This window comes from Panthera tigris, chromosome E1, assembly GCF_018350195.1.
Source record: "Panthera tigris isolate Pti1 chromosome E1, P.tigris_Pti1_mat1.1, whole genome shotgun sequence".
Classification (NCBI taxonomy): Eukaryota; Metazoa; Chordata; class Mammalia; order Carnivora; family Felidae; genus Panthera; species Panthera tigris.
The window spans coordinates 6,190,592-6,216,193 of record NC_056673.1 but is presented as its reverse complement, the minus strand read 5'-3'; the positions used below and the strand labels follow the sequence as shown (position 1 = coordinate 6,216,193).

Here is a 25,602-nt window from a genome sequence, read left to right as displayed (position 1 = left end):
ACACTAGACTCGGGCAGTGCTGAGGAGGGTCTCTGCTCCCCCTGATACACCATTTCCTTTGCCACGTCTGAAAAAGATATAAGGAAGACATCCTCACGGATGAGAGCCCTTTCTAAAATAGCCTTGTCTGTGTGCCCTGCACAACGCAGCTTCCCCACCGCCCGCATGGGTCCCCTGCTGGGCTGACCCCCAACACGTTCTGCCCCCCACCCCGCCTGGCTTCCCTCACACAGGTCACTTCTGCCTGGATGCTTCCGCCCATCTCTGCCCTGAAAGCCCAGCTCACCACGACATTCTCCGAGGAGTCTTCTCGAATTCTCCCAGGCAGAACTCGCCAGTCCTCCGTGCCCACTCAGATCCCCAGACAAGGCCTGCAAAGACAGGTGAAAGAGAAGATTTTGCACACAAAGTCCTAAAAGTGTGTAGGGGCACCTGGGTGGCTCAGCGGGCTGAACGTCCAACCTTGGCTCAGGTCACGATCTCACGGTTGGTGAGCTCGAGCCCCACATCGGGGTCCGTGCTGACAGCTGGGAGCCTGGAGCCTGCTTGGGATTCTGTGTCTCCCTCTCTCTGCCCCTCCCCTGCTCGCACGCTGTCTCTGTCTCTCAAAAATGAATAAACATTAAAAAAATTAAAAAAAAAAAAGAATGGGTCCTTAGACCTGGAAGGACTTTCCTGATGTCTTGTTAAATGAGAAGAGCAAGTTGCAGAGGAGAACGTGGGGAAGGGAAACGGGGAATTACTGCTTAATGTGTACAGGGTGTCTTTTGGGGGGCGGGGAGAGGTGACGAAAATGTTCGCAATTATGCCATGGTGGTGGTTTCATGACACTATGAAGACGCTAAAAGCCACAGCATTGTACCCTTTGGTTACGGGGGTGAAGTTCATGTTCTGTGCATTTTACCCCACTAAGAAACTAACCCACAAATCCTATACATGTGCAGCATTTTGAAAAGTGCTTCTTTCTGAGTTCCTTGTTGGTAAAGAAGGCACTTGGGATCGATGGACTGAATGGAGCCTCCCTGGACTGTGGGAGTGAGCGAGGGGTTTCTGTGAAAGGAAAGGCATCGCTCCAAGAGGAAAAGAAAGGAGAGGGTGGGCGGGCCTCCTAACAGAGAGATTAGGGAGGAACCTGTCAAACAGGAAGGCTTAAGGGAAATTCTAAGAGCTGAGGAACATAAACCCTCCAGCAGGACCTCACAAACCCTCAGTAAAGCACCAAACAGGCTCGTAGGCAGCACATAGTTTTCTTGTGGAAACCAAGGAAGAGTATGAGGCTTCAATCAAGATCAAGATGATACCAAAGCCAAGGGAGCCCATGGAGACACAGAGGACAAACTTCAATGGGTTACACGTTTTTAGAAGTCTGTTGCTTTGTGCCTCTGCTAAGCGGGGGGCACGCCTGTTCCATGGAGATAGGGTTGGGGGCTTGTCCATCTTTACGGTCCCTGCAGGCACATCGCGAGTGCTCAATATGCATCAAGGGAATTGAACTGTATTAACATGGGTATTTCTACTTGTGATATAATTGGCATCTAGCATTGTGGAAGATTAAGGGGTACGATGGATTGATTTGATACATTTATGTATGTGGTGCAACGCGATGACCTCCAGAGTGAACGCTAACACCTGTATCACAACACGTAACTATCACTTCTTTTTTTGTGGTGAGAACATTTAAAAGAAATCTTTTTTAATGTTTATTTATTTTTGAGAGGGCGAAAGAGACAGAGCATGAGCGAGGGAGGGGCAGAGAGAGAGAGAGAGAGAGAGAGAGAGAGAGAGAGAAGCGGGAGACACAGGGTCTGAAACAGGCTCCAGGCTCTGAGCTGTCAGCACAGAATCTGACACGGGGCTCGAACCCACAAACTGTGAGATCACGACCTGAGCCGAAGTCGGACACTTAATCGGCTGAGCCACCCAGGCGCCCCCCGTTTTTTTTTTAATTTTTTTTTTAATGTTTATGTGGTGAGAATGTCCAATGTAGTCTCTTGGCAACTTTTTGAGGTATATGACACAATACTGATGGTGACTATAATCACCATGCTGGGCATTAGATTCCCAGAATTTACCCATCTTCTACCTGCAAGTTTGTACCTCTGACAACACCTCCCAAACCCCCCCACCGCCGCCCACCTGCTAGCCATATTCTGCTCTCTGTTTCAAGGAGCTCAGCTTTTTTTATATTCCACATTTGCATTTGCCCGCCTTGGTGTGATTTATCTCACTTGGTAGGACACCTTCAAGGTCACCCCTGTTGCTACAAATGGCAGGATCTCCTTTCTCTGGCTGAATACTATTCTATTCTGTTCTGTTCTATTCCATTCCATTCCATTCCATTCCATTCCATTCCATTCCATTCCATTCCATTCCATTCCATTCCATTCCCTCTCCTTTATCCATTCATCCACGGACACACACAGGCGGCTTCCATGTATGGGCTATTGTAAATAATGCCGCAATAAACATGGGAGTGCACATACCTTCCCACAATCCTATTTTTATTTCCTTTGGAAATAAAAGTGGGATTTCTGGGTCATATAGTAGGTATGGTTTTAATTTTTTGAGCCATCCCCATACTGTTTTCCATAGGGGCTACACCAATTTACATTCCTCCCAACAGTACACAGCGTTCCCTTTTCTCCACATCCTCACCAAAATTTTTGTCTCTTTGATCCTAGCCATTCTGTCAGGTATGAGGTGATATCTCACAGTGGTTTGGATTTGCATCTCCCTGATGATGAGTGATATTGAGCATATGTCCACGTACATGTTGGTCCTTTGGCTGTGTTCTTTGGGAAAATGTCCATTCAGTTCCTCTGCCATTTTTAATTATTTGCTTTCTTCTTTTTTATTTTTTTAAGTTTATTTTTTTTATTTTGAGACAAACAGAGACAGAGACAGCGGGAGTAGGGGAAGGGAAGAAAGAGGGGGAGAGAGAGAACCCAAGCAGGCTCTGTGCTGCCAGTACTGAGCCTAATATGGGGCTTGAACTCATGAAACCTCAAGATCACAACCTGAGCCGGAACCAAGAGTTGGACACTTAACTGACTGAGCCACCCAGGTGCCCCCACTTTCTTCTTGTTGAGTTAAATGAGTTCTTTATATGTTTTGGATTTTAACCCCTTCCCCAATATGTGGTTTGCAAATATTTTCTACCGTTCTGTAGATTGCCTTTTCATCCTGTCCATTGTTTTCTTTTGCTATTGCAGAAGCTTTTTAGTTGTTGCCTATGTTTTTTGACACCACATCCAAAACTTGGCAATTACTGCCAAGATCAATGTCAAGGAGTTGTTTTCTTCTAGGAGTTTTTATGGTATCAGGTCTTATGTTTAAGTCTTTAATCCATTTTGAGTTAACTTTTCTGAGTGATGTACGATGCAAGCCTAATTTCACTCTGATGCATGCTGCTGTCCAGTTTTCCCAACACCATTTGGGAAGTCGAAGAGACTATCCTTTCCCCACTGAGGGTTCTTGGCTTTCAATGGATTTTTTTTTTTTTTTACATTTTTCTAATCTAGAGATAAGTCAACAGCCTACTGTATTGACAGAGTTAATGCTCATTCCCTAAACCAAAGGACTTTAAAGCCTCTGTCCAGAGTTCTCTCAACCAGTCTCCTCTGGAGACTTTTCTCTGCCCAGCACTGTCCATGGCAGTGCCATGCACACCTATGCAAACACATATCTCCATCTAGTACTTCAACTTGTGGGAAGGAATTATATTCAGGCCACAAAATGGGGTGTGTCGAAGGGCCATCACAGTCCTGGTGGCCGGCGCAGAATCGGTTGAACATTTTCCAGGTCAGATGTTCTTTTGATGGTGGCGTTACTGTGATTTCACAGCAAGCCTAACGGGTACACAGGGCAGGTTTTATTGGCCCCATCGGGTGATCACCCCTATGGGTGATCAGACGAAAGGTCAGGAGGCTAAAGATGCATCAAGCGGTGGGATTCCCACTCAGGATCTAAATCACATGGATAGTTTTTGCATGTTAAGTCAGCCCTTTGGGGAACAAAATCTATCAGTTAAAACCAATGTACTGGTTCATTCCTTCCTCACTGCCCATTTGTTAATAATCATCTTCTTCCCATTTGGCACACTGTTTAGCATAATAGTAAGTGTCGCTGAATGTTTTAGAATTAATAAATGTCACATTTCCTTCCCTTAAAAAAAAAAAGCATACCATCAGGTGGGAATGATAAACAGGTAAACAATCCAAACGCAGTGTTATAATTATGTTAATTCGACGAATATTTGTTGAGCACGTGGTATATGCCAGAAGCTGGTAAGAGATAGAGAGGGCTTATAGTACAGAATTTAAGCACTGTATGAGAGCCTGACCACCTAGAGGTCAAATCCCTGCTCTGCTACTTTAGCTCCGGGACTTGGGCAACTTCTTTAATGTTAAAGAGTTTCAGTTTCCTCCTCTGTAAAAGGGAGACAATAAAATATACTTCACGGGATAGCTGTGAGGATTAAATTAGTTGCTATACGTAAAACTTTCAGCATGGTGCCAGCTCCAATGGCTAATTGCTCAATAAATGCTAGAATCACTGTTATCACTAGTTGGAATCTGTGATGTAAAGGGCAGAGTCTACAACTAGAGAGAAAACTCAGATTTTTAAAATTACAAACTTAAGGGGTGCCTGGGTGGCTCAGTCGGTTAAGCATCAGACTTCGGCTCAGGTCATGATCTCACGGTTTGTGAGTTTGAGCCCCACATCGGGCTCCGTGCTGACAGTTCAGAGCCTGGAGCCTGCTTCATATTCTGTGTCTCCTTCTTTCTCTCTCTCTCTCTGCCCTTGTCCCACTCACTCTCGCTCTCTATCTCAAATAAATTTTAAAAATACCATAAATAAATGAATAAACAAATAAATAAATAAATAAAATTACAAACTTAAAATCTGTGATTTTAAAAATAATTACAACTAGGGCACCCAAGTGGCTCAGTCGGATAAGCGTCTGACTTCCGCTCAGGTCATGAACTCACAGTTCATGGGTTGGAGCCCAGTGTCAGGCTTTGCGCTGACAGCTCAGAGCCTGCAGCCTGCTTCAGATTCTGTGTCTCTCCCTCTCTCTTTGCCCCTCCCCTGCTCATGCTCTGTCTCTCTCTCTCAAAAATAAATAAACATTAAAAAAATTAAAAAACAAAAAATAATGACAACTCACCAACATATTTATATGGCCGATTGATTTTTGATAAAGGTGCAAAAGGAATTTGATGGGGAAGTAAGAATTTTTTCAACAAATGGTGCTGGAAAAACTGGATACATACATATGCTGAAAACAAAAAACAAAAACCGACATTAATCCTTTCCTCACACCATACACAAAATTTAACTCACAATGCACCACAGACCTAAGTGTAAAAGCTGAAATTACAAAACTTCATCCTAAAATAATCCATCATGCCCCTTTGCAGCCGACCCTCTCCTCCCACCCCCTCCCGTATCCTTGACAACCAATCATCTGCTTGCTCTGTCACTACGGTTTTGCCTCTTTTTACAAACGCGTGTAAAGTAGAATCACACAACAGTTAGTTTAGTCTCCTTTGTCTGGCTTCTTTGCTTAGCCATAATGGTTTTGAGATTCATCCACGTTCTTGCATATTCCTCACGTTTGTTCGTTTTTACTGCTGACTGGTACTCCATGGTGTGGATATAACACAATTTATTAATCCGTTCACATGTGAACACTTGGAGTATTTGTAAAATTTTTTGGCTATTATGAATGCAGCTACTGTAAACATTTGAGTACAGGTTCTTGAATAGATGTACTCTTTTCACCTGGGTGAATGCCTGTTCATCGGGTAGGTGAATGTTCATGAGACACCGTTAACCTGTTTTCCAAAGTGGAAAACAATTTGGCATTCCCACCGCCTCTAAGCCAAACTGGGGGGAAGATCAGGATAAGAAGGACCATTGAGCTAGCCTCCAGCCCTCTAAGCAGGTGCACATCTGATGTCAGACCAAACAGAAGAGCCATCTTTATTCCCAAGATAGGACCTCGGGAAGACAGAGGCAGAACTAAAGTACAGAACAAATACTCACTGCCTGAGCCCAAACCAAAGGCAGGGCCTCACGTTGGCCTGGTCTCAAAACATCTTAAAGACAAGCTTGCATTCTTCATTCACGTGCTCCCCCTCTGGCCTCCAGAATTACAAATATTTAGGGAACAAGAAGATGGGGACTATTGTATACACAGACCAAGGGCCCTCCTCCTGAACTGTTTCCACTTCCTATGACTATTTAATTCATATTTGCCTCACTTGTTTGAATTCATAAGGCAGGACTGACGTTGCAATGAAATCCAATAGTTCTGTAAAATGCTAGAGGAAACACAAACAGCAGTGGAGCATTCTGCGAAAACATCTCCCTGCAGGTCCTTCGCCGACCACATCAGCTACAAGGCCACACAGACCAGGAACACGGGGTAATTTATCCACCCGGCAGAGGAAAGAGAGCACTGTGTGTTGGACAGGGCGGAGGGTACGGGAAGGGACATGGGCAGACCCGAAGGTCTAGCTGGCTGTACATGTGGTTGCGGACTGTCAGGCCAGAGCCAGCAGGTGGTGGGGGGGTCAGAGTTTCGACAGACTCTCACCGTCTGGGATAGGGCTTTTCAAACTACATCCTGCAGAGCTTCATGGCTCCCCTCAGTGGACATGAGCGGATAAGGGGCTCCCGACTACTCTTTCTGGCCCTCAACCAAAGCAACTCTGCTTTTCAGTGTTTTATATATTCAAGTTTGTACAAGATTTCATTGCTTCTTTTTAAGAACAAAAACTTGTTGCTAAAAACAGTTTGGAAATGACTGGTTCAGAGCAAGATCCCCAAAGAACACCTCTACTGAGACAGAGAGGTAGCATACATGACTAATGCAGGTTGAAGAGCATTACGAGGGAGGAGTAGGGACTGTGGCTAACCTAAGTCTTCTATAAGGCAGCTGTTACTCAACTCCAAAGAGGCAGACATTTCCACCCATGTCAGGGGCAGAGATGCATGGTTGTGTCATACAGATCAGACATGGGCCATAGGAGAGACAGGACTTTCATAGGAGCACCTAAATACCGTCCAAGAGACCTGCCTACAAAGGCAAGAAGACCTTGACCAGAGATGGATGGTTAAGCCTGAATTCCTAAGAGCAGAGGGAGGAAACGTAAGTGGCTACTGGAAGGGAACATATCACATATGCTACAAGCAGCATAGTTGAATATTCCCCGTACAGACCCCAAGGAACCCACAAATGAGCTCCAAGACAATGAGTCAGCTTTGCTCATCTACTAACTTGCTACGGTCAGAAGTATCAACATGCGATTACACACCACCAGTCACACCAGACCTTTCTGGCTGCCATCTTCCCTCCCTCCCCCATTCAGACCTGGAGGGTCAGAAACTGCAGCCAGTATTCTGGGGCAGGACAGGAGGAAGAAAAGAGTTTTCCTCTCAGTCCCTACCCAATGCAGACACACACACACACACACACACACACACACACACACACACACCTTTTCCATCATCGGCATGGCTGGGATGGGAGAGGGGACAGACACTTTAACCTTGAACAAATCCGGAGGTCCTTTTTTCCTCCAACATTGCATTGGGTTAGATAAACTAATCACTAAAATAAAAATGCTTTTGAAGCTAAAAACGACCAGAGGACTTTTTAATTCTTAAGAATGAGCTGGCTGGCTCTGTTGGCCACCCAGGATTTCACCTAAGTGCAGAGGAGCCCATATCCCCAGGGAGCTGAGGGGGAAAGAAGAGAATTGTTAAAGTAGTCGGGTTTTTTTTTAATATATAGGGAAAGGAAGGGCATTCTAGACCTTGGGAATCGGAGGCCCAGAGGTACTCAAATGTGAGAGTTTGAAAAACAGCAGGCGGGCTGGGGTGGCCAAAGCAAAGGAAGTGAAATGGGTAGGTGGGGCACAGGGGAGACTGTTTTCCGCGCTCTGAAGCATGGCCTTTATCCTGAAAGAGAGAGGGGAGTTCTCCGATAAGGCAGAGGTACTTTCTAGAAGATGTATCTGGGGACAGTATGGACGAGATTAGAGGCACTTTGGGGCTCATTACAATAGCCCAAATGAAAGATGAAGGCCTGAATTAGGACCATTGTGGTCAGAGTGCAAGTATGGATTTGAGAACTTCTCAGGGGACACAACTGACAGGAACCAAGCTCCCTCTGGATGGGAGGAGTGAGGAATGGAAGGCAAGGATAGCCACTTCCCAGAACCTGATCTCTGGCGCCAGTAACCTAGATATGAAATAGCGGAGGAGGGGGAATGGGGAAGGAAAATGAGGAGCTCGTTTTCAGACGTGGTGAATTTGAGGGGCTACTGAGGCAAGACATTCTTGGGAGGATGTGTGAGAAGCAGCTGGAAATCTGGGGCCTCAGAAGGGCAGAGAGGTCACGGCTGTGAGATGAGCTCTTCTCTCCCCACTCTGGGTCCTCCTCAAGGGGGTACCTTCAGCCTAAGGCCCCCATCCCCACGTGGAGAATTCTACCAATTCTTTCTTAGCACATCCTAGAGGGAGAGGGGAAAAGCGGATCTCCCTGTAACATTTTCATTACGTTCATTCTAAAATTATACTCTCCTGATCTCCAAGGACTTCCAGTGCCTGCTGTTGATATATAACCACATAACTTCACCCTCTGTATATAATGCTGAATTACTTACGCCTCTTCCACGGCTCGCTCCTGACATGGGATGTCAAACAGAAATAGAACATGCATCTCCCGCATCTAGGGGTGAAACCTTACAGAGAATTCTATGGGCTACAATAAATAATCCCTGATGTTCCTGGAAAGGAGCTCTGTGCGCAGACAAGGTAGGGTCACTGCAGATTTATGAGTGTGTCTTTGAGTCCGCAGGCTCTACAAGGTGAGGGCCAGAGCCTGTAGATAGTGGGAGGTCCGGCGGAAAAGCTACATGAGGACAGCTGGTCCCATGGCGGGGACATCTGGGCACCTGGAGAGCCACATAACAGAGGTTTCCATTTTCTGGATTTTTTTTTTTTTTTTTTTTTTTTTTTTTTACTGCTCCAGTCACTGCCAGAAGAAGCACTTGAGGTTTGTTGAAATCTGGGTGTGCTTTCTGACAGTGATTCAAGTCTGATACCAAGAACACTGGGACAACTTTTGTGCTGTTGCAAATAAAATGTCTCCCAGCCACTCAGCATGCCCAGAGGTTGGCCTTAGATGGACTATGTATGAATGAAGATTGGTTCCCCTCTGTTTCTCCTTGTCCACTTTTCCTAACTGGCTTTCTGTCTCTCATACTCTCTCTCTCCCCATTTTCCTATAAAAACCCCTTTCTTTGGGGTGCCTGGGTGGCTGAGTCAGTTAAGAATCTGACTTCGGCTCAGGTCATGATCTCACGGTTTGCGAGTTTGAGCTCTGCATTGGGCTCTGTGCTGACAGTTCAGAGCCTGGAGCCTGCTTTGGATTCTGTGTCTCCCTCTCTCTCTGCCCCTCCCTTACTTGTGTGCACACATGCTCGCTCTCTCTCTCTCTCTCAAAAATAAACATTAAAAACATTTCTTGGGCACAGACTGGGATACATTACTTTACCTCTAAGACCTTCATTTTCTCACCTGCAGAATGAAGGTATAAGGTCCACTGCTCCTCAAACTTGAATGTGCAAATTATTCCTCTGAGGTCGTTGACAAAACACAAATTCTGATTTGGCATCAGAATCCTGTAGTGGGGTCCAAGATTCTGCTTTTCCAACATAGTCACGGGTAATTTCAATGCTGTTGATGCATGAAGCTCACTTTGAGTACGAAGAGAAATCATGATGGTCAGAAGTCCTCACCTGTAGGACTATCTCTAATTATGCTCATATTCCACTGGTAAAGGCTGCCCACAGAACCCTGCTAGAGTTCTGAGGATGTATCCAGCCTTAATTCAGGAAAGGTGAATGTGGTTTAAAAAAAAAAAAACGCATTCAAAAGAAGCCCATCGAATATTTGCCTTCAGTGAAATATGTGATCTCTAAGTATTCTTACAAGTCAATGTTCTAGAACATCTATGGTTCTCTTCCACAGGGAGCATATCTTAAAAGCTGTCCACACACGACGAAAGACTCTAATGGACTCATTGGTGTTGATGATGGATCATGGAGGAAAAACTTACAGAAATAAGAAGAGAAATCATAGAGACAAGGGTCAACAAAGAAGGACCAAAAAATTATCAATGGTTAACAAAAGTTGGTTCACAGAAAGGCTAATAAGAGAATTTTAGAAAGAGTGTTTAAGGGGAAAATAGAAGAGAAAGTGCAAATAAACACAAAAGAAAAAAAAAGAGAAATAACTAAGACATAGAAGATGTTCTAATAACTTTAAAATAATATTATGAACAGACACTAACAAATTTCAAAGCTCAAAAGCAATTGATGAATTGTTTAAAAAGCACAAAATGCATACATTTTAATATGAAAGACTGGAAAATTTATTTAGACCAATAATGCTCAAGAGAGAGAGAGAGAAAGAGAGAGAGAGAAAATCCCAAGCAGGCTCCACTTGGGGCTGACATGGGGCTCAAACTCACAAACTGTGAGATCAGGACCTGAGCTGAAACCAAGAGTCAGATGCTTCACCAACTGAACCACCCAGGTGCTTCCCAACATGTATTTTAAAATAATTCATCATAATCAATTTATCCCAGTTATTGAAGGATGATTCAGCATTACATCTATCAATCTAATTCACAAAAATTAACACAGGAAACTCAGATGATTATCTTTTTTTTTTTAATTTTTTTAATGTTTATTTATTTTTTTAGAGAGAGAGAGTGGGGGGGGGAGGGGCAGAGAGAGAGAGGAAGACACAGAATCCGAAGCAGGCTCCAGGCTCTGAGCTGTCAGCACAGAGCCTGACATGGGGCTCAAACCCACAAGCTGTGAGATCATGACCCAAGCCAAAGTCAGACGCCCAACTGATTAAGCCACCAAGGCGCCCCTCAGATGATTATCTTAACAGATAATGGAAAAGCAGTTCATATGTGTCACACATTCTCATTAAAAGCTTTCAGAAAACAGGGATATCGAGAGACTCTCAAATTGGTAGTTTACCTCTCAAAAACCTATAGCAAACAAAATACATAATGGAGACTCTTTAGAAGGTAGAGAAAAAACTACTGTTGCCATGGTTTGAAAGATTTTGTCTAACTCAGTAAGATAAAAAAGAAGCAGAAGATTGAAAAAAGTAGAAGGAGTTGCTATTTTTGAAGAGGCTATGCTCGTTTACGTAGAAAGGTCAAAGTAATTAAACTAATAAATGTTTATTGAACGGATGAGTAAATGAATGAATGAATGAATGTGATGGTTCAGCAGGATTCCCAGACACAAGATCAACACATCAACACAACAACATTCAAGAAACGCTTCTGGGGGCGCCTGGGTGGCTCAGTCAGTTAAGTGTCTGATTTCGGCTCAGGTCATGATCTCATGGCTCATGTGTTTGAATCCCACATCAGGCACTGAGCTGTCAGCAGGGAGCCACTTGGGATCCTCTGTCTTCTTCTCTCTGCCTCTCCCCCGTGCTCGCTTGCTCTCTCTCCCTCTCTCTCTCTCTCTCTCAAAAACAAATAAACGTTAAAAAAAAAAAAGAAGAAGAAGAAAAAACACTTCTGGAATGGCAATTTGAGAAGCTCCACATACATAACCTCTCTGTCTTAGTCTGTTCGGGCTGCTCTAACAAGAGACTACTGACTGGGTAGTTTTTGAACAAAAGTTTATTGCTCACGGTTCTGGAGGCACCAATCCTAACCATGAGGGCTCCACCTAATCACCTCCAAAGGCCCCATTTCCTAATCCCAGCACCTTTGGAAGTTAGGATTCAACATATGGACTTGGGCGAGGGGAGGAACGCATTCAAACCAGAGCACTCTCCCCAGTGAAATAACCATAACTGGCAAAAATTATAAAAACAACCACCTGAAGTCTCTGAAAATTGTCCTAAAGGCACTGGGCAAATGGAGAAACACTAATTCGAGAAAATCTCAATGTCAGTAAGTCAGTGAGAGCCTGTGTATTTGAGCCACAACCCACTCCTTACATGGCCAACCCCTCCAGCTCAGTGTGAAAGAAGTTCCACTCTGGGCAGATGTGGCCAAGAAGACAGGGCTCCCGCCTCCCCAGCTGTCATTCTGAGGGTTCAGATTCCCCATGGGAGGAACAGGTGGAAGCAATTCCCATCCCTCCCCATAGCTCCTTGTCTCAGAAGCTCCATTGCAGGAGGAAGAAACTTACTCCATGCAGCCCATACTCATAGGGTGGAAACTCTACCCCGGACATAGCAGGCCAAGAATACTTGGCCCACATCACCCTCACCCTGGCTCACTGCAGGCTGGAGGCTCAGTAGTTGGAGAGGCAAACCAAGAAAACCAGAGATTACCACCCCTACCCAGATCTGTGCTCATGGAGCAGGGACACCACCCCAAGGGAAGTAGACCCTTGTCTGCAGCCCCAACCCCAGACAAGTAGTGCAGAGGCTCTGCCCAGTGGGGGAGGCAAGCTCCATATATCTCCCCCAAAAGACTGACTTTATCTGCGAGGAAGGGTGGGGAAGTTCAAGCCAAAAGGCATTTTCAAAAATAGCAAAGATTTTGTTGGAAAGCAATTAATCAGAGAAGACTAGTAGGTCCAGGATAATAATATGCAAATGGTGGGTCAGCTAGAAGTTTAGTAAAGAGAACCAGGGAAGAAAGGCAGAGGGCTAAGTAAGAGCTATCATGGGACTGAAACAAGCCTCAAAGGCTGGCCTCAGAAACTCACCTCTGCAAAGAACTTGACTTTGATTGGATCAAACGGCAGAGCGACATATGTCCAAAAGCATGGTTGAGAACAACGACACAATCAGCTAGCAATTAGTGGTATAACAGCTGTGTGTTACCCCTCAACAGAGACACACCAGTCAGGAGCTTCAGAGATAGTAGAGAAAGGCAGAGAACAGGGCTAAAACCACTGTCATCTCTGGGGTGAAAATATCTAACAGCGTGCTGAGGAACAACGCCAAAGGTTTCACACTCGATGGGGAAACAGACTGCGCTAAACTAGTCTGATCACATCACTAAACAAACCAGCAAGGAAGCTAAACAACAGCATCACAAACAGACAAAATCGACTTTAAAACGACAATGAATGTTACTAGGAAAAAAATGGGACATATTATAATAATAAAAAGGTCAAGCAAGAGGAAGAGGTCACCATTATAAACATATAATGCACTTCACAAAGTCTCAGAATAAATGAAGCAAAAAATGACAAAATGAAAAGGAAAAACAGACAATTCAGCAGTAACTGTTGGATACTTTGATATCCTTCTTTTGACAAAGGGAAGAAAAAAGGAGTAGAAGATCTATAAGGAAACAGAAGATTTAAACAACATTATAAACTAAATGAACCTAACAGACATCTATAGAGAGGTATTCAGCAAGCAGATTATATTCTTGAATGCACGTGGAACATTCTCCAGGACAGACCATCTGGTATGCCATAAAAGAAGCTTCATTAAACTTAAAAAAACTGAAAGCACATAAAGCATATTCTCTGACTATAATGGGATGAAATTAGAAATGAGTAACAACAGAAGGAAACTCCAAAAATTCAGAAACACTTGGAAAATAACACACTCTTAAATAACTAACGGGTCAAAGAAAACATCATAAGGAAAATTAGAAAATACTTTAAGATGTGGGGGGCGCCTGGGTGGCTCAGTCGGTTAAACGTCCGACTTCGGCTCAGGTCATGATCTCGTGGTTTGTGAGTTCGAGCCCTGCATTGGGTTCTGTGCTGTCAGCTCGGAGCCTGGAGCCTGCTTCATATTCTGTGTCTCCGCCCACCCACCCCCCGTTGCCCCACTCACACTCGTTCTCTCAAATAAATTTTAAAAATACCATTAACAAATAAATAAATAAATAAATAAATAAATAAATAAAATTACAAACTTACTATGAGGATGAAGTTAAATTGCATGGCATTGCAGTAGAACAGATGAGTTACCTCATTAAATCATTCCCTACAACCTAGGAATAGAAATTTGAAAAGAGATGTCTATGGGGCATCTGAGTGGCTCAGTGGGTTGAGCATCTGACTTTGGCTCAGGTCATGATCTCACGGTTTGTGGATCCAAGCCCCGCATCGGGCTCTGTGCTGACAGCTCAGAGCCTGGAGCCTGCTTCGGATTCTGTATCTCTCTCTTTCTCTGCCTCTTCCCTACTCACATGCCCTCTCTCTCTCTCTCTCTCTTCCTCTCTCTGAAAAATAAACATTAAAAAATTTTTAAACAAAGAGAAAGAAACAGAAAAGGAAGATCAAACTAAACCTGAAGCAAGCAGAAAGAAGGACACAGTAAGTGTTAGAACAGAAATAAATAGAAGAGCGTAGAAAAGCAATCGAGGAAATAAATCAATGAAACCAAAATTTGGTCCTCAGAAAGTTCAGTAAAATTGACACATTGTTAGCTAAACTGACTAAGCAGAAAGGAGAAAAGACTTGACTTACTTAAGTCAGAAATAAAAGGAGCAAGATCATTAATGACATTACCAAAATAAGAAAGATTCTAAGTGAATACCGTGAACAGCCATATGCGAACAAATTAGATAATTTGAATGAAACAGGCAAATTCTTAGAAAGATATAAGCAATGAACACTGACACAAGAAGAAATGGTACATATCAATAAGGCTATACAAATAAAGGATTGAATCAGTAACCAAAACGCCAGCAGAGGAAAGTTTAGGAAAGCTCAGGAATAATAGAATGAACATAAAGTTGGAGTAGGCTGAATTTACTGATATGGGGCCCGAGAAGCAAAGACTGTGGACTCAGGGTTGTGGCTCGAGGGGTTGGAAATGGTTTTCACAGTTTGGTGGGTGGGTGGGTGGGTTGGCTGGTTGGCTAAAACATGAAGGTGAGATGTCAGAGCTCTTCTGTTATACTGCAGAGAAAGGGACCAAAAGGTCTGGAGTATGAGAATAGATTTGTCACATAAGACCTGCTCACCTACCTGAAGATGGCCCCGAGGACACCCCTTTCACCGTAACTATTAAAAAAAAACAGAGGAAAGCCCCAGAATCCTTGAATAGTTCTTCTCTGCAAGTGAGAAATGACAGTGGGATCTGCTGTTCCTGCACAGAGATCCTTAATTACAAGAGGGATAATGGGATCTTGGATTGGCAGGGGCCAAAGGATGGCCCTGAACTGCCAAAGACAAGATGGGTGTAATCAACATCGTGGACAGTGGAGTCAAATATGGAATCAGAATAGTCTGATTTACAGAGATCTATGGTACTGGCGAGTGGATCCTGGTGTCCCTAGAAGAGAAACAGATGGGTAGTCTACTAAATTCTTACTCGATCTGGATAAGCAGACACGTTCTAGGTCAAATGAACAGAAGTCTAACTTGAATCATCAGAACAAAGAATCATGGCTTCTTAATCAGTTCCTGGGGTTAAGCCAGTTTACAGAACCAGAACCCCTTGAATGAAGGGAAGGTCACATTCCTTTGAGGAAGGAAGGACCCTGGCACACTGCCAAAAATTTATAGAGTTAATCTTTCTCCTAGCCTTCCCCCCTGCCCAAAGGTGCCTACAGCCTTTTATCAGGGCGACTGTGCACTGAGGGCAGGGAAATAAGGCTCTGGGGATATTACTGGGCACTGGTTCTGAATGACATTGATTCCAAGAGATGCAAAATGTCACTGTAATTCACCAGTCAGAGTAGGCTTATGAAGTCAGGTGATCAATGGAGTTTTCACTCAGGTACAGCTAACGGTGGGTGCGGTGCCTCTCTGAACCCATCCTGGGGTTGTTTCACCCAGTTCTGGAAGGTAAAGCCAGAAATCCCCACCCCATCCCTGACTGATTTATTTGGTCTGTACAGAAAAGAGACAGATCTTAGAAAATGGCAGCAGATTACTGTAAACTTTAGCACATGGTGACTAATCACACCTGCTCTTAGCAATGTGGCTTCATTGCTGGAGCAAATCAACATATCTCCTGGTCCCTGGCATGCAGCCACTGATCTCACAAATGCTTTTTTTCCCCACGTCTGTCACTAAGAATCACCCAAAGTGGCTTCCTTTCAGCAGCATACATTCACTGTCCTTCGCTGATAGGTTCAGGGATATATCGACTCTCTGGCCTTATGTCCTGATGTAGTTTTCAGAGATGGTAATCACCTTTCCCTCCTACGAGAGAACACATTGGTTCATTACCTTGATGTTCATGTGCTGATTTGACCCAGTGAGCAGAATTAGCAACTACTTTCAACTTACTTGTAAGATATTCGTGTGTCAGAGGGTGGGAAACAAATCCAACAGAAAGTCAGGAAGTTGCTACCTTGGTGAAACATCTAGAGGCCCAACGGTGTAGGGCACGTTGAGTTATCCTTTCTAAGGTGAAGGATGAGTTGTTACATCTGGCCTCTCCCACAACCAAAAAGGAAGCACAGTGCCTACCTGGGGCTCTGGGTTTTGAAGGCAACATGTTCTTCATTTGAGGATCTACTCCATCCTGTTTCCCAAATGACCCAAAAAGCTGATACTTTTGAGAGGGGCCCAGAATAAGAGAAGGCTCTGCGACAGGTCTAGGCGTCTGTGCAAGTGGGTATGCCTGCTGGGCCATATGATCCAGCAGGCTGAATGGTGCTTCAAGTAGCAATGGCAAAAATAGGGTTGCTGCTTGGAGGTGAATCATGGCATGGGCCCTTAGGATTTTGAAGAAAAGCCCTGCCACCCTCCGTGGCTAACTATTATCCTCTTTAGACACAGCTTGTGGCCTGCTGCTGGGCCTTGGTAAAGACCGAATGCTAACCACAGGCCACTAAGTTACCATGCAACCTGAAATGCCCATCATGAGCTGGGCGTTGTCTGATCCCCAAGCCATAAAGCTGCGTGTGCATGGCAGCACAGTCCATCATCAAATAGAAGCGGTGTGAATAAGCTAAATGAAGATGTGGCCCAATGGCCACGGTCCCCATTCCCACTACACGACCTTCTCTAGAGAGTACCTATAGCCTTATTGGCAGGTGGGGGAGGGCAGATCCCTATGATCAGTTGACTAAGAAATAGAAAACTCTGGCATGGGTTACAGATAGTTTTCCATGATATACAGGCACCATTCAAAAGTAGACATCTGGAGCACCGCTTTCCGGGACATCCCTGAAAAATGGTGGCAAAGGTAAGTCCTCCCAGTGGTCAGAACTCCAGGCAATGTATCAGGTTGTTCATTTTTGTTGGAAGGAGAAATGGCCACAGGTAGGAGTCTATACGGAATCACAAGCTGTGACCAATGGTTCGGCTGGATGGCTAGGGACTTGGAAGGAAACATGATTAGAAATTTGGTGATAAGGATGTCTGAGGAAGAGGTCTGTAGATAGACTTTTCTAAATGGGTAAATAAGTAGATAAGTAAGTAAATAAATACATGCATGCATAAACTGTATCTAACGTGACTGCTCACCAAGAAGCGGCTTTGGCAAAAGGATTTTGATAACCGGGTGGATAACGTGATCTGTTCCATGGATACCAGTTACTCTCTTTCTTCAGCTACTTTCCTTATTGCCCAATGGACTCATTAGCAAAGTGGCCGTAGTGACAGAAATGGAGGTAACGCATGTGCTCAGCAAAAGGGACTTCTATTCACCAAGGCCAACATGGCTACCGTCATTGCTGGGTGCCCAATCTGCCAGTAGCAGAGACCAAACCTGACTCCCTGATACGGCATCTTTCCCTGGGGTGATTCATTCAGCAGGTTGATTACACTGGACCACTTCCATCGTGGAAGGGGAAGCATTTTGCTCACTGTAATAGACACTTAACTATGGGATATACACGTGCCTTCACACAATGCTTCTGTCAAACCCACCGTCTGTGGACTTACAGGAGGCCTTACCCACCATCACGCCATTCTGCACAGCATTGCTTCTGATCAAGGAACTCATTTCACAGCAAATGAAGTGCAACGATGGGCTCATGCTCATGGAATTTACTGATCTTTCCAAACTACTCTTTGTCCTGAAGCTGCTGGCTTGACATAATGGAGGATTCGCCTTTTGAAGACTCAGTTATGACACTAGTTAGGTGGTAATCTTTTGCAGGGCTGAGGCAAGGTTCTCAGGAGTCTGTATATGCCCCAAATCCACGTCTAATACAGGGTGCTGTTTCTCTCGTAGCCAAGATCCATGGGTCCAGGAATCAAGAGGCGGAAATGGACGTGGGGGCACTCACACTTACCCCTACTTATATGCTAGCAAAAGTTTTATTTCCTGTTCCCCTGAGCTAGAGGTCTTAGTTCCAAAGGAAGGAATGCTTCCACCAGGAAATACAACAGTGGTTCCATTGACCAGGAAGTTAAGACTACCCCTTGGTCACTTTGAGATCCTCGTGCCTCTGAATCAACAGGTAGGGACGGAGTTACTCTCCTGGCTGGGGTGACTGATCCTGTCTCCCCAGGAGAAATGATTTAAATGATCGACCATGGATATGAAGGAGAACATAAAGGAAGCAAGACCACGAGGGGAGCAAGGGATGGAAAAAAGATGGTAAGATCAATGGACTGAGGGTCCCATGGGGTCAAGGTGCTGGCCCCCAGGCTTTGCTCCCACCCATGATTTCACTGTTGCCATCATTCATACAGTAGATTCCCCTTATTTCCATTCTAAAGAGAAGGATATAGACGAGTATTCAAATAAATAAAGAAGATGATGTCACACAGTGATGAATGCAACCAAGTAAATAAAGCAGGGTAAGGGCATAGTCATGGCAGGGAGGTGGGGCTATTTCAAACTTGCTGGTCGTGGAAAACCATTCTGTGCCCCATATCTCCCCTCTGTAGTAATCCCCGATCCCACGTCTGTGTCTTATCAACCACTCCTGCCAGATACCTTTGCCTCCTGTTCACTGGAAAGTATTACATAGCAATAAACCCCTTTACTTTTCCCTCGTCTGCCTGCGAATGTTTTCTCTCTCTAGTCTGCCCACATTTCCTCCAGGCTCCATGAATGGGAGACCTCTCTCCCCATAGAGCACAACCTCACTGATCTTGTCCCTTACCTATCATATTTGATCTTCTCCTGACCATCCAGGTTCCTTCCCTCTTGCCTTCAAACAACAACAGATCTTCCCATGTAGGAAAGAATGTTCTCTTGAACTCTGGTGCTTTGCTTGGGAATACCCAAAATGAGACCTCAACCCTGAGTCTCCTGTCCAATGAAATACCAACAGTCCATAGTATGGACTGGTTGCCTCCACCCAAAATTCATATGTTGAAATCCTAATCCCCAATGTGCTGGCAGTTGGAGACAGGCCTTCGGGAGGTAACTAGGGTTAGATCAGGCCATGAGGCTTGGGCCTTCATGGTGGGATTAGTGGAAGAGACACAATCTCTCTCTGCCTTGTGCCAACACAGCAAGAAGGCAGCTGCCTACAAGCCAGGAAGTGGGCTCTCACCAGGAACCAGATCTACCTGCACCTTGATCTGGAACCTTCCAGCCTCCAGAACTATGAGAAATAGAGTTGTTTAAGCCCCCCCGTCTAGGATGTTTTTGTTAAAGTGGCCCACCCTGACCAAGACAGTCCATGAACCTCTCCCCTCCTCCACAACTAGCTTTTCCCTGCCTCTCCCGTTCTTCCTTCTGTTACTGGTCTGTATACCTCAGTGCATTTTCTCTTCTGCCTTTCCTTCTCCTGCAACTGTCTAGTTCCAGGACTTACTGTGTTTCCCATCACAACATCTCTCAAATCTGTTCTCCCAATTCTAGCCTTACTGGCACCATCTTGGTCCAGGTCCTTATCATCCTCGGAATAAAAATCTCTCACAGCCTCCTAACTGGCCCCCGGCCCCAGACTCCACTTCCTCTGTGGCATCCTGCATAAAGTAATCTTCCTAAGCACTTATTTGGATCCTTTCCTGCTCAAAATTGTTTGTACCTCACCCGTGAAAGGGACAAGTCTTTGCAAACATGCCCTCAACCTATCTTCTTAGATGTGTTTCCCATCACACCCCCCCCAAGAACCCTTCTGTTACTGTCTGGCCTGCCCTCCACCCACCCCCACACACTTCCTGCATGCCGACTGCTGTCTGCCTTGTGACATCGGACCCCGTCTCTGGGCCCGTGACTATCCAAGCCCGTAGGTACCGCCTCCTGCCTCATACTGACTTTCAAACTTGCAGGATCTGAGTGCAACACTTCCTTTGTGTGCAGGGTCTGAGCACGTGACGTCAACCTTTTAGAGCAGAGACACCCTTGCATCCTTCTCTGTAATATCAGGAATGGGGCTAGGTGATTGCTTGCTCCCAAGAGGGATCCTGTAATTGCCCCAAATCAAACAGGGATAAGTAAGCCAAAAGCATTTTACTCCTAGCACGCCTTGCCTCGCGTTCACTAGCTGTGTTTTTAACTATAATTAAGACACGGCGTTAGATGAGTTTCAGGTGTACAGCATAATGATTCAACAATCCCATATGTTGTGCAGTGCTCCTCAGGATAAGTGCCCCGAACATCTATCACCAAACAACCATATTACGATCCAACTGACCCCTATTCCTTACGCTATTCGCCTGCATAACCTCTTCATTTCACAACCGGAAGTCTGTAGCTCTAAGCCCCTTTACAACTGCTTCACCCATCCCCCCCAACTCCCCTCGGCAACCACGCGGACCTGTTTTTCATTCTAGAAGGGGGAGGCAGTCGTTCAACAAAATGAGTAAATAGAGCCACAGAATGTTGGCTGGTAAGTGCTAGGGAAGCGGGGAGGCAATGCGGGGGTGGGGGGGGGGGTGGGGGGGAAGGTGCTGCAGTCTTTTAAAGAGAAGTGGGGTGAAGGTGACAAGGGTGTAGACGGGGAGGAAGACGGGGAGTGGGTGGCTCTGCAGGCATGGGGATCACACCAGGGCAGGCAGGTGACACAGGAGCAAAGGGGAGAGCACTCCAGGACTGCTCGTGAACAGCCAGGAGGTCCGTGTGACAGGTGGGAAAGGAGTGATGGTTGGAGACCTCTGCAGAGCCCCCTGGGAAGGGCAGCCATCAGGGCCTGAGTGAGAGGGGACACACTGGAGGTCTTGGAGCCAAGGAGTGGGGGACATGCCCTGCAGAGAGTGAGCTGTGGGCGGGCATGAGCGGGAGGCTGGCAGGAGGCTTGGCAATGACCACAGACAAGCTGATGGTTGGCAATGACCACAGACAAGCTGATGGTGGCTGACATCATCATGGGAGCAGCGGAGGTGGTAAGAAGTGATGGGATTCGGGGTCTGGCTGGAAGGCAGGGCCAGCGTCTTTGTTGATGCATGTGGACCAGGAGAGAAAGAGAGGGATGAAGGGCAACTCAAAGTTTTAGCTGAATAAACTGAGACACGGAGCCATGCTTCACCAAAATAAGAAAGTCTGCTGGAGAAACATGTATGGGAGGAGATAAGAAGCTCAGGTTTAAATGACAGGAGATACCTCGCAGGCTTCCAAGTGGAAATGTTGTATAAGAAGTCAGGTGGATGAGGGGCGCCTGGGGGGCTCAGCCGGTGAAGCGTCCGACTTCCGCTCAGGTCATGATCTCACGGTTTGTGAGTTCGAGCCCCGCGTCGGGCTCTGTGCTGACAGCTCAGAGCCTGGAGCCTGCTTCCAATTCTGTGTCTCCCCCCTCTCTGCACCGCCCCCCCCCATGCTCATGCTCTGTCTCTGTCTCTCAATAATAAACATTCAAAAAATTTAAAAAAGAAAAAGACTGCAGTCTTCAGATTGCCTGCTATTTGCATGACTGTGAGCAAATTATTCCTTCTCTCAGAGCCTCTGCACAAATGCAAAAAGGAGGGAGTGAACCAGATGCACTTTAACTCCCCCTCTCTGTCAGAAACAAAAATCCTAACCGTTCCTGAGAACTGTTTTGGTTTTTGGCTATATGGCTCCCCCAAGTGGTCAATGGGGTGAACGCAGCTCGCAGGTCAGGTCGCGATTACTGAGCCTACGCGTGTACTGATCATTCACCTACGGGTCGGACAGCATGGATACCATTTTAGATGCATTATCTCATTAAATCCTCACCAGAACATTACGAGGCAATTACTGTGTTTATCCCCATGTCACAGAGGAGGAAACTGGGACACCGGGTTCAAGACTGCAGCAGAAAGTGTCGATGCAGGGTTCACACCCGGGCAGTCTTAAGTGTGCAGTCTAACTCCCGACCATTGTACCCATCGGGATACGTCACTGTCCAGGGGTAAGAATGGATGAACAGCCAAGACCGGAAGAGCTTTCTCAGTGTTGGCACGTCACTGGGAGAGGTTATGAATGTCCGTGCACCTGCATGTGGAAAAAGTTGAAGAACCCGCCCACCCCGGCTCCCCACCTCGGGTCAGAAAGGATTTCAGCAGCCGGCGGAGGCCCCTGTGGAACCCAGAGCCTCGCCCTCACGTTATCAGCCACCTAACACAGGCCTCTTGTATCCAGCAGAACTGGAAAGAGTATTAGAAAGTGCATTGAAATTACCTTACTCTGGTTTGCTTGCTTCTGGGTGGTTCCGGAACATGCTTTCGATTTGAGGTTCAATTAAGTGACCGAGATCGAGCAACCAGAAAGTGGCTGGGCCTGGGGAAACCCAGGTCTTCTGGACCCACATCCCATTCTTTGTCTTCTCTCACATACAGTTGTTTAAAGATCGGTTTCTTTATTTTAGTAAAATTCACTCCTGTGGATGCACACTTCTCTGAGTTTTGACAAGGCACAGTCGTGCCTTCCAAATTTCAACTCCTTTCCCCGATGTGCCTGCTCTCCAGAGTCCACAGGGAGCTAGCTGCCTCTCGTGTTGTCTGGAGTCTTGGCTGTCGTCGGAGGGAGAGGGGATGAGCTGGAGAATGAGCCCTGCACCTTGGCCAGTAGCCTTCCAGGTGGTGGCGATATTTTGAAAAGAACGACCGATTTGCTCGTTAGCTGGGCTTAGGGTATAAGGAGGCGAGATGGTGCCCCCCGCCCCCGGCCCCAAAGCAGGTAGCGTATTGATCCTGGCAGGGCCCCCAAGGACGGGCTCAGACGCTGGCCCTGCAGGTTGCGTGGGGCTGTGGCAGCTCTGGGGCCTTCAGGACGGGGTGCCAGGTGAATTTCACTCTACACCCCCGGCCTCTAGGCCACAGATTTCTCTTCCCGTTGTAAGAGGAGCACTGGGTTTCCGTGTGGACATTCTCCACCTCGAAGGTCCCGCCCCTTGGACTTTGACTTGCGCATGACATGCACAGCATGCTTTTGCTAACTCGGGGACGCTCGTTCCTGTGTTCCGTTCAGCCAAGCATTGGGTGAACCCCACTGCCACCTGCTTCCTCATCTCAGTGTCTCCCTGCCCACAGTCCTGGGAAAGAACAAATGATGGGTCCGCTCATCGTTTTATACCAGGCCCTGTTGTGGGCTAGCCTAGGGTTGTGTTGATCTTGCCCGATCCAAGAAACCGTGGGAGACAGTGGAAGGCGGGGCCGCGGTCACCTCTGCTGCTGTCTGAACGCAGGGCACCCGAACTGCTAGTCTAGCCTAAGCAGAACCGCCAAGGCGCTCCCCCTACTCCTTCTGTGTTCCTGTTCTCTCGTATCTTTTTTCAAATTTGTTGTGAAATATTTTACACAGACAAGCACATATAAAAGATACATGTGCGGTTGAAAGAACAGAGCAAACGCCAACGACCCCACCATAACCCGGCTTGAGGAACTGATCGTTCATATCATCTGAGAGGTATTGGCCCGTCTCTGACGGTGTCTCCCAACCTCTTCGCCCAGAGAAAATCAGTATCCTGTGTTTTGAATCGATCATTCTTTTGGTTTGCCTAAGAGGTCTCCCGCCTCTGGATGTATTCTTAAAATAGGGTTTCCTCCGTTTTGTCTGGTTTTGAGCTTTATATAAATGGATTCACAGCTGATATGACCTTCTGTGATCTGCTTCATAGAGTTAAAGTTACACTTTATCAACATCCTCACTTTCAAGTCTTTATAATAACTCTTTTATCATACACAGATGTATGGTAAAAGATTACACACAGCTGTAGCAATCTGTATCTATGGATGCCTAGTTATACGTCGGCTACTGGTGGGCATTTGAGTGTTTCTGGGTTCTGTAACTACAGGCAATATAGACATTCTTACATATTTTTCCTGCTGCACGCTGGAATGCTTCTCTGGAATGCAAGCTTAGGGGGGCACAGCTAGATTGCAAGTTAACATCACACTCGAATGATTAGATTATGGCGATTCCCCCCCCCCATATTTACATCCATTTGTACTCCCAAAAATAGTGTATGCGAATTCTCAGAGGACTTCATACCCACCAACGCTTGGTTTTGTCCCTCTTTTTCAAAGCTTCTAAGCCTACTGAGTGTGAAAACGTTGTCTCACTGTGGGTTTAATCTACCATGCCCCAACACCAAGAAGGTCAAGCTTCTTTTCGTATGTTGACAGTCTCCTGTTAAAACACCTGCTGATGTCTTTCCCCATTTTTTATCGGGTCGGTTGTATTTTTCTGATTGAATCATGGGACTTTTTTATACACTGTGGATGCCCCGAGTCATGAAGATACTATCTTTCATGGTTTTCGAAAGCCTTAAAATTCTACAGTCTGTTGATATTCTAGATCCATCTAGAACTGATGTTTGTGTACAAATGTAAAATTAGGGCTCTCATTTCACTTTTTCTTTTTCATCTTAAAGACCTATTGCCCTAGAGCCACAATGTCACCTTTCTCCCCAGGGATTGCCCAGACTATGAAAGTCAAATTTTAGGTATATGCATGAGTGGGGTCTCTAGTTAGTTCGTCAAGAAATGATATGCAGAATGACCCCCTCTTACTCTATTCTCTGGAAGATATGGCACGGTTTTGAATTCTCTGTTCCATAAATGTTTGGGGAAACCACCGCTAAAACCAGGCATCCAGTACGGTGTGGTTTTAAGGATTTTCAAACTGTGTTTCACTGACTTTAATGGATACACCACAAATGACTGGTCCAGGTACAGCCAAAGCTTCCTACTCAGTCCTAATGTAATTTCCACCTTTTCCTTCTTTATACGGTAATCTTGCCAAGGACTTACCCCTTCATTGCCCTTTTCGAAGACATAAATTTTGTCTTTCCTGATCCTCTCTACCACATTCTGTCTTTGGGTCCTCGCACATTCGTTTCTGCTCCTAATTCTGTTTTCCTTGGATTTACTCTGCGTTAAGCAAACAAAAGTCAGCATAAATATAAAAGATCTGAACAATAAAGTGAGCAATCTTGATCTGATACATCTAGAGAATTCCACATTCGATACAGAAAATAGATGTATACTATATATATATATGTATGTATATATACACACACATATATATATATACACATAGAGGGAGAGGGAGAGAGAGGGAGAGAAAAGTGTGACATTAAAATGCAAACCACTTACTGGCTCTAAAAAAATATCCAATTTCAAATAAATGCTACATATGTTACCATCTCTAACTGCAGTGTCAATGAATGACAAGTTAATAACGAAAAGATATTTGGAAATTTTTAAAATATGATGTAAAAGAACTCTTTGAGCAAAATAAGAAATCATCATAAAAATTGTAAAAAAAACCTAAAACAGAGTAATAATGAAACCTCTCTGT

At 45.4% G+C, this 25,602-nt stretch overlaps 1 long non-coding RNA gene across 1 annotated transcript in view; it reads right to left on the bottom strand.

The window, feature by feature from the left end:
* Window positions 1-286: 286 nt before the first annotated feature.
* Window positions 287-25,602, bottom strand: part of LOC122233589 — a 30,743-nt gene continuing 5,427 nt past the window's right edge. The window contains exons 4-5 of the long non-coding RNA XR_006211221.1: window positions 25,053-25,172; window positions 287-371 (exon numbers count right to left, since the gene is read on the bottom strand). This is a non-coding gene — a long non-coding RNA (uncharacterized LOC122233589). The remainder of the gene's footprint in view (window positions 372-25,052; window positions 25,173-25,602) is intronic.